The 7,339-nt window shown below is 37.7% G+C and overlaps 1 long non-coding RNA gene across 2 annotated transcripts; it reads right to left on the bottom strand.

Moving 5' to 3' along the window:
- Positions 1-1,542: 1,542 nt before the first annotated feature.
- LOC130014349 (uncharacterized) lies at positions 1,543-6,739 on the bottom strand. 2 transcript variants are annotated; one of them, XR_008789322.1, is made up of 6 exons: positions 5,407-6,739; positions 4,532-4,583; positions 3,762-4,279; positions 3,368-3,488; positions 2,925-2,993; positions 1,543-1,709 (listed from the first exon to the last, which is right to left on the bottom strand). It is a non-coding gene; the product is annotated as an uncharacterized LOC130014349 (long non-coding RNA). The 2 variants fall into 2 exon arrangements; XR_008789323.1 differs by having other exon boundaries at positions 5,539-6,739.
- Positions 6,740-7,339: the final 600 nt, after the last annotated feature.

Genomic DNA, 7,339 nt, shown 5'->3' with positions numbered 1-7,339 from the left:
TTCTTTAAAAAGCTTTCTATCTGATTTAAATTGTTAAACATATAATTATATACTATTCAAAAAAAGTAGGGGATATTTGATTTTGGGGGCATAATACTAAATTATGCAAATGACTACAAAAAAAGTCACTATAGAACCTAACAGAAGAAACATTTCCAGCTACATGTGACGCCCAAACGCACCAATAGCTACCGCATGGAATGCAGGTGATGCTTGGGATCATCATGGGGGTCCAACCCAAGATTTGCACGACTCTGACTTTGAATGTTACAGTCATTGTGGCATTGAATTCCAGGGTGGAAACATCAGTTTAATTGTTTTAGTGACCAGAAAACAAATTTTGATATGCGTCGGCTTACCCAAAATGAAAGGTTACGTGCCCTTGGCATGCTACAGATCGGCACAACACAGGCGGTTGTGGCGCGGACGATGAATGTTTCTCAGTCTGTCATAAGCAGGCTATGGTCCAGATACCGTGATACACAATCTGTACAGGACAGACCACGCTCAGGTCGACCAAGGGCGACAACTCAAGCCCAGGATCGATTTATCCGTACCTTGGCCTTGAGAAATCGTGTCATCACAGCAAATCAGATCAGCGCTCGTCTTCAAACAGACACTGGTGTGAGAGTGAGTGGCCAGACGATTCGGAATCGACTGCATAGGGGTCACCTTCGCGCCCGACGTCCTCGCGTGATCCCTTGTTTGAGAGATCATCACATTCAGGCAAGACGTCGTTGGTGTAGGGATCGTCAACACTGGGATAATCGACGCTGGAGCAATGTGATGTTTTCAGATGAGTCAAGGTTCACTGTTGATTTTTTGGACAGACGTAAGAGGGTGTGGCGTCGTCGAAACGAGCGCTTCCAAGACGTTAACGTCATCAGACATGATCGATTTGGGGGTGGTACTGTTATGGTGTGGGGAGGCATCACTGTTGCTGGAAGAACGGCTTTACATGTTGTTGCAGGGCGTGTTACAGGCCAGTACTACCGGGACAACATCTTGGCAGTCCATGTTGTGCAGTTCGCACGACGTCATGGCCGCCGTTTCATCTTCCAGGATGACAACGCAAGATGTCACAGGGCCAGGATCGTTACAGGTTACCTCCAACAACAGAACATCACCACATTACCTTGGCCAGCACTGAGTCCCGACCTCTCCCCCATCGAGCATGTCTGGGACATGCTTGGACAGAGGTTACGTCAACGTCAACAACGTCCTGCCAATGTCCAAGAACTGGCTGCTGCGTTGCAACAGGAATGGGACAATCTGGACCAAAATGACCTTAGACGTCTCATTAGGAGTATGCCACGTCGGATCAATGCTTGTTTGGCAAACAGAGGAGGATTTACCCGTTACTGACTTGGTTGTGATGCTGTGGTAACTTTGCTGTTTGACCCCGGGTATCATTTTACCCTTATAATGGTCAGTCTGTGCCTTACTTAGTCTAACGATCATTTGGAATAAATCGATGAATGTGAACTTCATTTCATTTTGTCATTTGTTTCTTCGTCAGTTTCATTAGGTGACTTTAATAACACTTAAAAATCAAATATCCCCTACTTTTTTTGAATAGTATATATACAATACATACAGAAAAAACATAAACCTGTTATTGCCAATCTAGAATTTCCCTATGCAACTTCCATTTCCCAGTCGAGTTCCCGGTACCATAAACTGCCGCTTGACATCCATCCAAATCACAGCTGGAAAAAAAGGTAAACTATGACAATTAAATTGTCCATATGAATAATATCGTTTAAAAAAAGGACGTAGTTGAAAATTTGCCCATCTGTACAACAGGATTAATATTTCAGTAAATCTGAAACGTTTTCAAAAACTACGAACGAACGTTTCCTAACTTCATGCTGTATTGTTTTGCGACTAGAAAATCTCAGCTTGCAGCTGAAGTATGATTTGTTCAAAGTAAACCGATACAGTAAATTCATCTAAGAACCACTATTCAACACTTAAAGTTACAATTTCATATTTTCTAAGAAAGTCAAAACATAATTATTTCTATGTCCTTTGCTCAATAGGTTGTCAACTCACTATTAAACGATCATAGGTGTCATTCTCACACTTTAAACTCATTTACACCGGAAATAATAACACAATTACCTCCCTTGTTTTCTATTCTCCACCATGGAGTAGTTATCTTCAAATGTTTGAATTTGAAGATGAAAATGATATTTTTGCCAATTTCTCAACTGGCAATAGTGAATTATATGATTAATAGAAATAAAATGGGGTTTAACGTCCTACTCCTATACTGGGCTAATGAAGACGGGCATACGCCATACAGTGTGCTATGTGGGAAATTGTGCCCGGGCAGCGGCACTATCGCCTACTCTTATATCGAATTCCAACTGCCAAGGGATCTTTTACGTGCATTCTAATGTATACACGGGACCTCGGTTTTTCGTCTCATCCGAAGGACTAGACAGCTGTCCTTGTCAGGCCCTCCGTTCTGATAAGGGGAAAACACGTCGGAAAATCCAAATGAACTTTCTCGGCCAATGCAGGGATCGAACACCCGACCTCCAGGCTAGCGAGCCAGCGTCTTAACCACCTAGCCACCGTGGCCCCTATAGAATTAATAGGATTATTCTTTAACAAGGTAGGACTGTTTATAGATACCATCTATTTTCAGGCTTTATTTTAATAGATTTTAAAAATATAACTCAAAAATATGAAATTGCAACTTTAAGATGACCAAGTGATACGTTGTTGAAATGTCACAGTTTTGAAGGCGTAAGTTCTATTTCCAGGAATGTCTCAACAGTCAATATGTATAATTTGATTCAATGGCCATCATATTATGTAATTAAGCATATCACATGGAGTTTAATTTGAATTACATGTATTTATAAATTTTAGGGATAATTTAGAAATAAGTAAAGTTTGGTATTAATACCTACCCTGTCTGTTCTCCTATACCAGTGGTAATCGTCATATTGATCATTCGGCGTCTTAACATTGTTGTGGTCCTGTAAAATATACCATTATATATCAACAGCCAAGGACAAACTTGTTGCCTACATGAACTAGAGAAGTTGTAATTAACAAGTATGTATATTTTTTTTAATGTTTTAAAATAAGGAAAACAGTGAATTATTCGAGACGTATAAATATATATTTGAACTCCAGATAAGAAGTGAAATGGAATGGTCTAACACAATCAGCTACCCTCATTCGTGAAATTCCTATGAATAACCACTACTATTTCGGTTCATCGTGTTACATTAAACGACATTTTATGTTCTAAATAAAACTCATAAATAATGTTTGAAATTTTGTATTACAGTAATAACACTTCCGACTTTGTTTTAGAAATACAGAAAATATTGATATTAATGCTTACCTCATCGATTGCATAACAATTGTCTGTACAATAATACCTCCATGTATAATATGCTGTGTGTCATGCTCATCCACAACTATCACCGTCTTCATACGTCCCTTACAAACATATCCCCACGATCCTGTAAATTAGTGAAGGATTATTAAGTATTGTACATCTAATCTCAGTTTATGTACTTTAACCGGCGCCGTCACTATTTTTTAAGAAAAAAATTATATTTATGTTTAGTTAGATCTTTCTGGACCCTTTATTTATTTTTTTCATCAAACTTACAATAAAAATCCTGTAAAATGCAATCAGTTTATGGACTAATAAAAAAGACAGCACGTTTTACATTTGTCTATTGTCATACCAAAAAATATTAAAATCTATAAAGTGGTGATGCATAACTCACCTGTATCCGTAAACTCTCTAGACCCCACTATCAACAATACATCTAAGTTTATCATAGAAACACGTTATACAAGATTATCTTTACTGGACTCTCATGAGAAATTTGCAATATACATTAAGGGCATTAAAAATCTAAGATAAACCAAATATCAGAATATATTAAATATAGCACCCCTTACTTAAGCAAATGCAGTGAAAAACATGCAAAAAAAAACAAACAAAAGAAGAACCCCAAAAAGAAAATATTAGTTGCCTAAAGGAGATGTGGGATTAGTTGATTGATGCCATATTAATATATCCCAATTTAATTACTCCCCATGTCTACAACTTTCAACCAAAAAAAACCTATTAATACATCATGGAAAACTTCACATGATATTTACAAAGGAATCTGGTGCACAAGCCAAGCTTATACACATCAACCAGCCAGAATATAAAGACAGACCCAGTATAAGATAAATAATAACGTGTGTGGACCTCTCTATGATACCATAAACTTCTTGTCTCCTTTAGTGCAATCTGAAAATAAAAAAAAAAACATGAATTAAATTAATGTTAACTCTTTTTTCCTAAACTCAAATCAATATGCGCATCGATTGACAAATTCATTGGTGTTGAAGGATTACACATACGAATATGTCCGTAACATTGGACTACCCCTGTCTCATAGGTCATATTAGTCCGATATAGGACGGAAACTATTCTATGTAGTTTGACGAAAATATTGTAATATGGTGAAGATCGTTTATTTAAAAGTAAAAGGTAGCTTACCCAAAGAAGAACTACCACGCCGCCATCGTCCGACCGATAACAGGAGATATGTCTGTAATATGTAATAGAAATATGAAAGTAAATAAACTGGTTAACTCTGCGTGAAAGACTTTAACCTTGGCCTATTCGACAATCTAAAATTTTATGATGCTATGCCAAAGAAATACAAACTTTCATTATTCATGTGAGGTGGGCTATAAATCAGAAAATTCTTCACATTTTGTCCCTTGATTTGTATACCTGGTGAACGCTGACACTTCCCCTTTAATAATGAACAATGCATATAGTTTGTAAACCTAGGCCGTCTCACACTATTCCTTTCCGGGTATTCAAATTCTACATTGAGAAACTGTTGCTTGATAAAAAAAAACCAGAGACAATTATGAGACTAACATACTGCGCATATGCTATTGGTAATACAATGAAGAATTCTGCGCCATTTTGTAGGTCCAGTTTAATGCAAATAAAACACGACACTATTTTAACGTCTACTCAACACGAACTAGGTAATTTCGGGACTAACATGTGGTATATTGTACGTAGGTGTCTTTAGCAATGGAAAAAAACGAAGGACATACCCTACTCCTGTCACGTAAAAATATTAATCGACTGTTTAAATGGAGGGTTTAAAGTCCTACTGTTCTGTCGACTTGTTAATAATATACCAGCCTATCTGAACGTACGTGTCTTTACCAATGGAAAGAAACCGAATGACTAAGAGAAAACCCACTCGGTTCGACATACCCTACTTCTGTCACGTACAAATATTGATCGACTGTTTAAATGGGGGTTTAAAGTTCTACTGTTCTATGGACTTGTTAATATACCAGCCTATCTGAATAAAATTTTAAAATGAAAATTAAAAGTTTACTAACCTGTTTGAGATGAGAGACGTATCCTATATTTGGCTAATGTGAATAGATGCTTTCACTTGGCCGCTCAATTTCAAATTGAAGGACGGTTGGGGGATGTTTGCTTTCTTAAGTTTGTATCTGAAAAGTACTCACCACGGTTACCAGGCGACTGGGTTGTTCGAATCGGCGTCTCTAGCTGTATGGAACGACAAATTTACAAATATTCATTTAATTGACGGGACCCATTGGCAGTGAATTGATTTTATGTTAGTTTGGCGTTCCATAATTCAGATCACCTGTAAAGAATCAGCTACCTATGTGTTCGCTATACAAGCCTGCACTGTGATTGGCTAATATTTCTGGTGGGTATTCGATTGATTACAAAACAAAGAAAAGAATGCGCATGTCTATTTTACATGGTTTAATGTATCATTCATGTCATAGAGAATAAATTAAATCCATCCCTGCCCATCCTTTATTGATCATTGAAAAATCATTCGATTCTTAATGATATTACACAAAACCATTGCAGAAATCTCCAACTATCGAAAGGTTTAATATATGGTGTACCCAGAGCCGGAAACCAAGTGAAAATTCTCAAGATATCCAAACCTTGGCCGTCGCCTATCAGAATAAGCATAAAATTCCAGACATGCCACTGAGTTCAGTGGAAGTACCCTAAGTTCGGGAATGCCCTTTGACTTCAGTACAGGGCTAACAGGGGTCATTCCAGTAGTAAGGCACATAAGACATGAGTCATTCACCATTCCAAAGTGGAAGGCATGGTCTTAACTACATGCACTGCTGGACTCTGTCAGGTCATTGACCAAGACCCACACAAGTACGCGCCGACGGCGCGTCACGAGCGTGCCAAAGGCGCGAAAACGTCCGAGGGGGGTCTGGGTGGCTTCTTCTCCCAGAAAAGGTTTGAAAATTGTCAACCGCAAACCCATTTTCCAAGCATTTCAGACCAAAGCAGAAGAAGGCAAATTTTTGATTTCCTGGTACAATTAGATAACAGAATGACCTAAGAGCACTATCATTAGATGAATTTGAGAATTCTAGTACACTTCTTTTTTTGTGTTGTTTGTCAGTCATTTTTTTCCTATTTTTTCTTTCTCCAGTCCTGTGTCCTGCCCACTCCTTCTTTCTTTCTTTTCTCCCCCCTCTCCTTTCTTTCTCTTTTTTCTTTTTTGTTTATAGGCTTAGGCCCACTTTTTTTTAATGAGCTTAGGCCCACCTGTCACGGACAGGTGGACAGGTGGCCCCAGTCCGGCACTGACTACACGTATACACTAAAATAGTAAATGCATTGCATACACAAGACGATGTTGTCTTTAATCGCTGACTTTTTATTACAAATATAAAAACCTAATTAAATTCTCGGATTATCCACTGCCTGCGTCTTTTTCCGTGATTTTTATCTCAGAAAGTGTTGTACGTCTAACTCTTCATAAAGTTTATCAACATGTACATCAAGGGCTCAATCACCGCGTGTAACCTCTGACGTCACGCGTGCAGATATTCCTAATCGTCGGACTGTCGATATGGGGAACCCTGACATTTTTGTCCTGTATACGCTTCATGAGTATTTTTCGGGGAATCCAGTATTTTTCTAGTAAGATTGGATACCTCTACTTTCCATATATACCAAAATTGTCATACTTTTATTGGAAATAACCACCTGATAAATACTTTTCTGGGAACCTATCTTTAAGTAAATAACAAAATCGCATAAATCTTATGTAATTTAATATTATTGTAAAGAAGTGATAAAGTATTATAGTTATCTTTTTGCCTTTAATCGAATCTGTGAAAAGACAGCGCCATTCTCTTCAGTTTCTTGTTAATACTAACATATACCGTAATTCAAGTTGTTATAAGGCTATACACTGAATTTTAGAATTTAAAATTCAGCTAATGACCAAAAAAGTTTCAAGAGAGTAAATTGGTT

This window comes from Patella vulgata, chromosome 9, assembly GCF_932274485.2.
Source record: "Patella vulgata chromosome 9, xgPatVulg1.2, whole genome shotgun sequence".
In the NCBI taxonomy this organism is placed as follows: domain Eukaryota; kingdom Metazoa; phylum Mollusca; class Gastropoda; family Patellidae; genus Patella; species Patella vulgata.
Note: the sequence above shows the minus strand (reverse complement) of the source record. Positions and strands in the feature narration are given on the sequence as shown.